Below are 11344 nucleotides of genomic sequence, written 5' to 3'. Positions count from 1 at the left end.
TTGAGAGCCACCGGCTTGGGGTCTGAGTACCACCAGGGAAGACTCCTGCTGCCGGCCCGGCCTTGCCCCCTGCCGTCTCCCCCAGCCGCCTGCTCATGCAGAGAGAGGTCCACAGCCCTGAAAAACGTGACCTAAATAGCCGCACTACATAGATGAGGGACTTGAGATGAGGTTAAGGGATTCAAATCCAGGCCCCCCGGACCCCAAACTCGAGAGCGGTTCACCCAGACTGCATTATAGTGGCAGTGCCTCCCGTTTGCACACTGACCTCTGGGAACCCGGGGGGCTCCCTCCCTCACACGTCTGCGAGATCAGGGAGGTGCAGCTTGCTCCCTCACGGTTCTCTCCTGCCCCACCGCCCAGCCGACTTCAGGGCTGTGGCCGGGCCCTCTGCGGCCGCCTTGCCTGGCTGAGACTGGCCACCAGGCGGTGCCCTTGGGCCGTCTGCGGTCCCGGGGGCCTCCACGGCCAAAGCAGCCCAGGGAACACTTAGGAGGCATGAGGTGTGAGGGGCTGTGACTTTAAAAATGGCTAGGGGCTGTAGCAGGGACCCTCTAGGCCACCCTCCCTCAGCCACTGAGCTAGAGTGAGTTACAGCCGGGCCTGGAAGGTGAGCCCCAGCTCTCTCGGACTCCTAGGCCGAGGTCTTTTCCACCTTGAAAGGAGGGGTGAACTGGGGTTCCCCAAGGAAGTCTCTAACCCAGCTTTCCGCTTCTGGCTGTGGTGCTTGGATGCCCACAGTGGGGAGGCACCCACCCTGCCTCCCAGGGGGGCACTGAGTGAGGGTCAGGACCTGTGCCGTGGGCCCTGGCCCCACTCGCGAGACCTCCCACCTTCTGTATAGCCAGTAGAGAGCACCAGCTTCAGCGTCAGGCTGACTTGGCTTGTGTGTCTCACCTCCGAGAGAGCAGGTGACCCATCCATCAGGTGGGGGGAGAAGAAGCTGGAGATCTCATACGCACGGTGCCCAGCCCCAGCTGGTGGGGAATAGGGACCTACAAATGGCCCCTGGCACCACTGATCATAATCAAAATAAAGGCCTGCCTCTGGCCTGCGCTGCGGGACTCCCGACCCCCCTGGGTCCCAGCACAACCGGAGTCGTGGCCTGCAAGTGGTGGTGTCATTGGCCGAGGGTGTAAAGCGCGGAGGAGAGGAAGGTGATGTTTGCTGGGACGGACGAGTCCTGTCGTCCACAGAAGACCCGCACCCAGCGGCCCAGACCTGGTGAATGCCCAGGAGGCCCCCTCCTACCCAGGGGCTAGACTCGGCCTTGCACAACTTCCGCCTCAGTCTCCTCATCCGTAAAATGGGACTATTGGTCCCAACTCCCACAGCTCTCGTGGGAGCAGATGGGGCCAGGGAAGCAAAACCGCCCTGCAATCTGCCCCAGCCTATATAGGCTGCAGGTGGAATCTCCTTGCCCAGGGAGCACACTCCCTCCTGCTCTCCAGCCCTGGCAAGGGCAGGTCGGGCTCCACCCCAGGCACATAGGGAGAGGGCCGAGCTGGGCTCTGCCTCGCCTTGTCTTCTGCTCTCTCCTTCCCGAGCCCTTTAGCTGCCCCACTTTGCTCCCCCGGTTAGTTTCTCATCTCCAACCCCCCCAACCCTGCCCCACCATCCTGCAGACCCACTCCTGCTGGCATTGTCCCCTGCGTCGCCCTCCTGGACCGGGGGCCAGGGGGTGTGCTTCCTCACTTGGTCCCTTCTATCTCAGTTCACAGTGCACCTGCCCTGGGTGCCCTTCCCAGACCCTAAATACCCTGGGGGACTATCTCTGCTCCAGGGCAGAAAGGCCAGGAGAGTAACTCTGCTATCCCGGGTGGGAAGACCCAGTCCCCGAGACCATGATGGGTCCTGGCATAATGGCAGCCCGAGGAGAGCAGAGGAGGTGCCTGCCGTGGTGGTTTCTAGCAGCTGAAAGCTCTATCTGGCTCATGACATGTGGTCTCACCCGAGCCCATGGGAAGGTCCTGCCGCCTCCTCCTGCTGCAGGTGGGCCTACAGGGTGAGCCTAGAGAAGAAGAAGGGCCTGGGCAGGGCCTCCTCTAAGGGGCCAGTGCAGGAAATAAAGGAGTGACTGGGGCCTGATGTGCCGTGGAGAACTGGGAATGCGTGCCCAGCTGGACGGGGCAGGTGCCACTCAGCCTCAGCCAATTGTGGCCGTGCAGAAATGCTGCCCAGTGGAAACCCCTTCAGGCCTGTGTCTGGCCCGTGGGCCACCAGTTTGAGACCTGAGCTTTAGTCCACCTCCCACCTGACTCCTTTCAGCCAGGGGCCTGGATATGTCCGAAGGCAGAGACTTCACGGTCTTGAAAGCGCGGCTCGGTGGGGTGGGGCCCCTGATTTAGAAGTGCAGGGCTTGCCTCACTGAGGCTCCCACCCAGGATAAATTGCAATTCCACTTGTACGTCGTAAACTGTCACCCACCTTTAGATCATTTTCATGTCTCTCACCTCTACCCCGAGTCTTTGACTTTCCAGGTTAGATGCCCCCAGTTTCTTCAGCGGTTTCCCCTTCTGTGGAGCCCCTCCCGTTTCTCCTCTGTCCACCCCGCCCCAGCCCACCCACCACCCGGCCTGCCTATCCCTTCTCAGCCCACTCCGCTCCAGCCCCATTCTCAGCGGATTCTTAGATGGGGGCAAGGTGGAAAGGAAACCAGGGCTCCACTGGGACAAGGGAAGGAGTGGCATCCTCCAGCCCAGGGCTGGCTTTGGAAAGATCCGGCAGAATGAATGGAGGCACCGAGGATGGGGTCACTTTTTGCCACCTAACCCTGAGGCATGGAGGAGAACTTGGAGGTGGCTGGGAAGGGCCGTCTTGGAATGGCCCCACTTCTCTGAGCGTACCTGAGTCACCTCTGACTCAGGCCCATTCGCTGCTGGAGTGAGGGGATTGGAGAGCTCTCTAGCCCCCCTCAAACCCCTTGGCCTCCCTGCCCTCCTTCGCCCAACCCGGCCTGGGCTGAGTGGAGGAAAGTGCTTCTATTCAGGGAATGAGTTCTCTGGCCTGGCCGGCTAACTGTCTTCGGGCACTTGCCCAGGCCCTGCTCCCCACCAAAGGCCCCGTCCAGAGGCCCGCTGTCTTGGAGGGTCAGGAGCCAGCCCGGGTCTGGTTCCAAGAGCGGTAAGAAGGCTGCCCACTTCCTGCCCGGCGTGCTGCGGGCTGGGCTGGGCTCCGCCGCCAAGAGGCTTACTCACTTGTGGAACAATTTCTCCTCTATATGGAAAGAACATATGCTTTTCCTGCTGGGGGAAGAGAGGGTTTGGAGTGGCTTTGCCGAGACGTGTAGGAAAAGGCAAATGTTGGCCCGGCCCCAGCACCCTGATTTCGAGCCATGTGCTGTGTGTTCGGTGGCAGAGCCCGTTGGCCTCTGTCCCCAGGTGCAAGGGGAGGAGGCCCAGGGGATGCTGGTCGGGACCTCGGTTTTAGGACACTGAGCTAGTCCCTTGCTCAGGGCTGGAGGTCCTCATCTCTTCATTTTTCCTGTTCTGTCCTCCATGGTTTAGGGCTCAGACAGAGGGAGAGGGACACAGCCTCAGCTCTGCCAGCCAGTCCCAGCTCAGCAACCCCTCCCCGCCACCGCTGTGTCCTCCAACGGGGTCTGCAGCAGCTCTGCTTGGCTGCCCCCCACCCAGGACCCTCAGTCTGAAGGAAGAGCTCGGGCCATGGGGGAGCAGGTAGGACCTGGCTGTTCAGATCTCGCCGCACCCAGAACCAGCTGGAGTCTAAAGAAAGGAGGGGCAGATTTAAAATAAAAATTCTTTCGATATGAGCTAGCATCTTCCCTCTAAGGGACAGGAAAAGGCTAGAAGCGAGAGACCAAGGCTGGCTCTCTTCAGCAGAGAGGAAACCCCAGGAGCCTGGACCGCAGCGCCACCACCGGAAGGGCAGGACCTGGCTGGCAGCAGGCTGGAGGCCAGCTCCGGCTCACTTGCTTCTGGCCTGGGTGCTCCTGAGCAGTAGTCCCTCCGAGGTTCTGGTTCCCGATCTGCAGATACAATCCCCACCTGGTGCAAGGATCAGAGACCAGGATGCCAAGTGCCGGGCACAGACAGGTGCTCCATGAAAGATGGCCTCAAACAAAGAAGCATCAGGGCTCTGAGTGTGGGTGGGGTGCTGGCAACGGTTGGGGGGCCCAGACCAGCTGTTTCTGGTCCTCTGAGAAGGAGGCACCTTTTGTCCAGCCCTGTGGGGTCTGCCCCTTAAGCTATGAAACACTCCAACGAAATCAATGGAGCCTCCTGGGGTCCTGCCAGGGTCTTAGCAGTCTGGGCTGCTATAGCAGAATACCACAGACTGGGGGCCTTAAACAACAGACTTTTATTTCTCACAGTTCTTCAGGCTGGGAAGTCCAAGCTCCAGGTGGCGGCAGATCTGACGTCTGGTGAGGGCTCTCTTCCTGGTTTGCAGACAGCCATCTTCTTGTCGTGTCCTCACCTGGGAGAGACAGAGGCCACCTCTCTGGTGTCTCTTCTAAGGACACATCCCCTTCCCGAGGCTCCACCCTCATGACCTGACTCCCTCCTAGAGGCCCCACCACCAACACCATGGCACTGGGGATGAGGTGAAGGGCGCTGACGAGCAAGCTGGGGCACAGGGAAGTTAGGTGGCCAGAGTCCCTCGGCGGTGCAGGGGTAGATTTGGGACTTGAATTCATCTCTGGGGAAAAGATGCGTGGGGTTCGTCACCCGTGGAGGAGAACAATAAGCCGATCTCTTCACATCTGTGAAGAAACCCCACGCTGATGTGGAGAGGAAAGTGTCCCAGGCCAAGCGGAGAGTGGGGTCAGGCCTCAGGGGTCCTGGCCTTCAGCACAGGACACTGGAAAATGGAACGGAACCAATATTGTTTGCACATATATTTGCAGGGCTTGCTGTAGCATCTCCCAGTTTAAAAGCCAACAAAAGAAAACCCTTGCTCCTCCGCCTTCCCAGCTATCGACCCAGGCACGCTCTCTGCCCCAAGTGTCTTGAACACCATCTACACCCCACCCCTCTTTCCTTTTTCTCACCTCTCATTTGCTCTAAACCCCAACTCCGCCTTCTCTTCCCACCTCTCCATGGAAACTGTGCCCATCAGATCACCAGTGAACTCCATATTGGCAACTTCAAGATATCTTTAGGTTCTCATCTTATTAGATCTCTCCACATAATTCAGCTTCTCTAGAGTGAGTTTCCCTCCTCCTCTGCAGTTCCTCAGGACATGGGCCTTGACCATCTCTTCTCTTTGCACCTTCTCTCTCTCATCCAGTCTGATGGCTTTAAGACTCCTTTCAGTCAACAAATACGCATTATGTACCTGTTATGTGCCAGGCACTGTTCTAGGCACTGGAGAGAAGAGACAACAAAATATTTGGTTCCTGCCCTCGTGGAGCTTACATTCTAGTACAGGAAATGGACAAAATACAAATAAATATATAGTGTCATGTCAGCTGGCGATAACTATACTTACAGAAATTGTTAAAGAGATGAGGAGGAGCAGATTAAGAACATGGAGGGGCTTTAGGTTTCAGACAAGATGGCGGCCTCGCATGGGCCCAGAGAGGACTCTTTAGCTGTGTCTTCTTTCTCTCACACATCCGAGGCAGAGTGTTGCTCATCCCATCATTGTTGGAGGGCAGGAAAACAGAACAAGGCAGGGGTACCATCCCAACCCCAGCTGGGGAGGGGCTTTCTACGAAAGAGGGTGGTTGCCTCTCACTGGGTAGAAACTTCACTGTAAGGGCTCAGGGTTGCCGGGAGGTGGGTAGACACAAGGGGACAGGGAGTAACGAGCCCAGCACTGCTAGAGACTCCACTCTGAGGTGGGCCCCCTCCTGGCTTACCTGAAGGAGTGTGTGCAGGGGACCGGTGTCCCGTCCCCAGAAAGACAGAGCCAGCCAGGGCAGCTGATTGCTCCCAAGAAGGTCAACGATGAGCTTGCAGGAAAGAACACCGAGATATCTGTGGAACTTAACTCCTATGCCAAAGGCTGCAAAGCTGAACTAATGGGAAAAGACCAAATAGGAACTTTAATCATAATAAAGATCTACCAGAGGCAAAGAATAACAACACACGTATCAAAGGACTTGTATCTAGAATATATAAAGAACATTTGCAACTCAAGAAGAATGTTATTTTTTTTTTAAGATTTTATTTTTTAAGTCATCTCTACACCCAACATGGGGCTTGAACTCACAACCCCGAGATCAAGAGTTGCACACTCCATCAGCTGAGCCAGACAGGCACCCCAGAATTTTACTCTTATTAAAAGCCCAATTTTAAAACGGGCAAGACTTGAATGAATGCTTCCCCCCCTTCCCCCACCAAAAGATACAAAAATGGCCAATGAGACCATGAAACATACAATGTTATCAGTCAGCAGGGACATGCAAATTAAAAACACAGGATACCACGACACAGCCATTAAAATACCTGAGATGTGCAAGTCTGACTGCCCCAAGTGTTGGAGAGGATACAGCACAACTGGAAGAGTCTCATATTCCACTGGTGGAAAAATCAAGTGGTACGACCGCTTGAGGAAAACAGTCTGGCAATTTCTTTGAAAGTTGCACATCTGCCATTTGACCTAGCCATTCTCCTTCTAGGGGTTTACCTGGGAGAAATGAAAGCCTTTGTCCGTATAAAGACTTGAATGCAGGGGCGCCTGGGTGGCTCCATCGGTTAAGCATCTGCCTTCGGGTCAGGTCATGATCCCGGGGTCCCGGGATCGAGTCCAGCATCGGGCTCCTTGCTCAGCGAGAGTCTGCTTCTCCCTCTCCCTCTGCCTGCCGATCCCCCTGCTTGTGCTCTCTCTCTCTCAAATACATAAAATCTTTAAAAGAAAAAATAAAGACTTGTATGCAAACATTCATAGCAACTTTATTTGTAACAGCCCCAACCTGGAAACAGTGTCCATCAGTGTGTGAGTGGATAAATAACTTGTGATATACAGTTACAATAAACATGAATGAACTATGAGGGCACACAATAGAAAGAGATCTCAGAATGATCATGTTGAATAGATGAAGTCAGATGCGGAAAGAGTCCACACTGTGTCCATGGAGTGGCTTGTAAACAACAGAAATTTGTTTCTCATGGTTCTGGAGGCTGGGCAGTCCAAGATGAAGATGCCAGCAGATGCAGGGTCTGGTTTGGAGACAACAGTCTTCTCATTGTGTCCTCACGTGGTGGAAGGGGTGAGCCAGCTCTCTGTGGCCTGTTTTATGAGGGCACTAACCCCATTTGGGTGGGCTCCCCATTCATGTCCTAATCACCTCCCGAAAAGCCCCACCTCCAAATACCGTCGTACCGGGGGTGAGGTTTCCACCCAGGAATTTTGGAGAGACACAAACATTCAGTCCATAGCAATAGATATGCCCAACTTGATCAAATTGCACCCCTTATGCCGAAGTTTGTTGTACACCCCAATAGAGCTGTTAGGGAAAAATTAGAACACGAATAAAGAAGCAATGGGCAGGAGTAAGCAGTAGGTTGCAAACAGGAGGGTAGGCTGGAAATCGGAATATGGAGCAGTTAAATTCCTAGCACCCGTCCAAGGCGCTCACTCAACTGGTACAACCCCTTGAGGAAAACAGCCTGGCAATTTCTTTGAAAGTTGCACATCTGCCATTTGACCCAGGGTGGAAAGCGAGACACTCACCCTGGTGGGCTGGGAGCATTCTGAAGAGTGACGCCTCTCACCTTTGTCCACCTTCCCATGCTCTACCTCCAAAATGCTTTCGGTCAGGATTTCTCTCTGAGGAAACCGACCAAGCCAATGGCAAAGACCTACAGATATTGCCATGGGGGCTCCCAGGGAACCAGCTGGACCCCTGCTTTCGTTACCCTACAGTGTGGCCCACAGTCAACAAACAAGCGCTTCCCACTCAATAGAAAGCTCTCCCGGTGAGGATTTTAGCGCCTCACTCAGCAATCTGAGGAGCCCGCAAAGGATGGATCACTAGGCCTTTGAAGAAAGTGTGTCTACCTGAAAGTTACCCAAATGAACAGAAGGTGAGAACCAAGAAGGAATAAACCACAACACAAGGAGGGGCGCCTGGCTGGCTCAGTGGGTAGCACACGTGACTCTTGATATCAGGGTTGTGAGTTCGAGTCCCACTTTGGGTGTAGAGATGACTTAAAAACAAAATCTTTAAATCACAAAACAAAAAAGCACAATACAAGGAGGAAACTTTAAAAATAAGCAATTAATATTCTCAGAAAACTAAGAGGAGGCATTGCATCCCCAAAGAACAATATTTTATGTTGTTTTTTTCTGGCTTTATTGAGATATAATTAGTACACTTGAGTAAGTTTAAAGTGTACAACATGATGATTTGATACAGGTATATATTGCAAAGTGATTACTATCTTTGTGATAGTGATTTGCTATCTTTGGCAAGAGTTACCAATTTTAGGGCGCCTGGGTGGCTCAGTTGGTTAAGCACCTGCCTTTGGCTCAGGTCATGATCCCAGGGTCCTGGAACTGAGCCCCATGCTGGGCTCCCTGCTCAGCGGGGAGTCTGCTTCTCCCTCTGCCCCTCCCCCCGCTTGTGTTTTCTCTCTCTCACTTGCTCTCTCAAATAAATAAGTAAAATCTTAAAAAAAAAAAGACTTAAAAAAAACACAGGAAGAATGAGGAGGAGAAACCAATCAAGCAATGGTAATAGTTGGAAATATGAATGTACTCCTCTCAGAAATGGGCTGATGAAGCCACAGGGAGTGGCAGGTGGTCATAAGACCCTTTACCATTTTTGTCTTTATTTCCTGTTTTGAGTCCCCCCCCCCACCAAAGTTGGACTGTTTTCGCTGTTTGATAACAAATAGACATATTCTACAATGTACATAACTGATGTCATCCACTGTCATCATGATTCATGTTTTGGGTGTTAAAAACCACTTCTCCCCTTTGGAACTCAGGGTCAATATTTGGATGATCCGTTGGGACGAGGGTAAGACGTAGTAAAGGACCCCCTGCACACTCATCATCTATGGTCCCTTGACCCTGGGCTCCTCTCCAGCTACTACCTACCGTACCTCTCCCTCCCTCCTGGCCAGTACTTGTCCCCAGAGAAGCATATATTCACCAAGAGTCTCCTCCTTCTTCCTCTCCAATGCACCGGCTTCTGTCCTAAGGACTTTGCTGGAAGAGCTCTAACCAACCCTCACAATGCCTTCAAATGGTTAAATCCAATGGATTGATTGATTTTCAGGGCTTATCCTCTGCGACTGCTCTGCAGCATTTGACCATGTTGGCTACCCGGTCCTGGAAGTCTGTTTTTTTTTAGGACACGAGCCTCTCCTGATTCTTTCCAGCTTGTTAACCTACTCCTCTGCAGGTTCTTTCTCTGCCCACCCCTTCAAGAGCAATGTTTCCTTCAGCTCTTCCTCCTCAGCCATGCCCCCTTCTCACTCTGCCTAGTCTTCTGGGCAATTTTACTTATGTCCATAACTTCAATTGTCCCTTTAGGGGATGACTCACTAGCCTCTTTCTTAAATTCTAAAGCTGTCCAATGGGACTCTCCACGGGCACTTCAAACCCAGCAGGTCCCCAAATTCTGCAGAGTGTCATCATTCCCTTTTACCTTTCTCATGTATTTTTATCTTGCTTTCATGATTCCATCCATCTGTCCGTCCATCCATCCATCGATCCATCCAGTCGCGTAAGCCAGAAACCGGGGTTTACCTCAGCCCCTCCTTCTCTCTTCCACTTCCAGGTCCAAACATTCTCCAAATCCTAAAGATTCCATTTTCCAAATATCTCCTGCATTCACCGGCATCCTCATTGCCTTAGCTCATGACCACACCATCACTCTCCTGGGCCATGTAAATTTTCCTCCACTGGGCCCTTACCTACAGTCTCGCTTAGCTTCACTCCTTATTTCTTTCTATTTTTTTTTTTTAAGATTTTATTTATTTATTTGAGAGAGGGAGAGAGAGAGCATGAGTAGAGGGGAGGGGCAGAGGGAGAGGGACAAGCAGACTCCCTGCTGAACGGAGAGCCCAAAGCAGGACTCGATCCCAGGACTCTGAGATCATGACCTGAGCCGAAGGCAAACCCTTAACCAACGAGCCACCCAGGCGCCGCTCTCCAGAAGCTTTGGATCTCGTGGGGCTTGATTCAGGGCTGCAGGAATACTGCTTGCTGATTCTAGCAGTAGCCACAGCGGTAGCACTCTGACAAACCAGAAGCTCGCTCTACCTAGACTCTTGGCACCTCCTAGTCCCTGTTCTTTTCCAGACCTAATTCATGAGACTTTTTCTTTTTTCTTTTTTTCTTTCAGGTCTGTGAGTTACCGGCTATTCTTCGAATGAGTCCCTTTTCTGTTAAAATTAGCCCAAATCTATTTGTTACTTATGACTGGGAAGATGGCTCCAAAATCCAGACTCATTAATAAGGCAGTGAGTGGCCTCCACCTTCTCCTGCACCTCCTTCTGTCATGATCCCCCTGAACCATTCACTCCAGGCTGCAGGGTAACTCGCCATACCCCAAACACACCACACCTAGAAAATTCCTCCTCTTCCTTCCCCTTTGAGTCACAACTTGTGCCAGTTCTTCTGTGAAGCCTCCCTTGCTGCCCCCAGGCACTCCACCTTCCGGGGTGGGGGGGCCCTGGTACCCTCATCACATTTTACTGAAACTGCCCCCTTACGTGTCTAACCCTCCAAAGTGGGACTCAGTACAGCCTGGCACACAGTAGTACTATGCTCAGTCAAAGCCCCTCTAAGCCTGGCTCCTCATCCCCAAAATGGGGATAATGACACCAAGTTTCTTTTTTTCTTTTTTTTTAAGATTTTATTCATTTATTTGAGAGAGAGAAAGCACAAGCGGTGGGGGGGGGGCGGGTGGGCAGGGATAGAGGGAGAGAGAGAAGCAGACTCCCCACTGAGCAAGGAGCCCGACGTGGGACTTGATCCCAGGACCCTGAGATCACGAACTGAGCTGAAGGCTGATGCTTAACTGACTGAGCCATCCAGGCGCCCTGACACCAAGGTTCTTGCTTACAACCTACAGACAACATTTCTTAAGCATAGATGCTAGAAGGATGCTGGGTAGCTCAGAGAATTGCCAGGGAAGGACCAGGCTCAGCTCGGGCTCCGACCAGGAAGGAGGGGCAGCCAGGGCACAGCCAAGGGCACCCTGGTCCAGGCACCGTGGCACTGGCTCACACTGGTCCCAGCAGGGGGACCTCTGGTCTGATCTTGTATCTCTGTGACACCTACTGCTTAGGTGTGTGTCCAGTCCCACTTGTGGGGGCAGGTCAAACATTTACCTGGCTTTTTCAGCTTCTGATCGAGAGGGAGGCCCTGTCTCCCACCAAGACTCATACAATGGGGACATCCTCAAATATGGGGGGACAGT

The sequence above is a fragment of the Eumetopias jubatus genome, unplaced genomic scaffold, assembly GCF_037043125.1.
Source record: "Eumetopias jubatus isolate StellerSeaLion01/CBP00866 unplaced genomic scaffold, mEumJub1_p1.0 scaffold_7, whole genome shotgun sequence".
Lineage (NCBI taxonomy): Eukaryota > Metazoa > Chordata > Mammalia > Carnivora > Otariidae > Eumetopias > Eumetopias jubatus.
Note: the sequence above shows the minus strand (reverse complement) of the source record.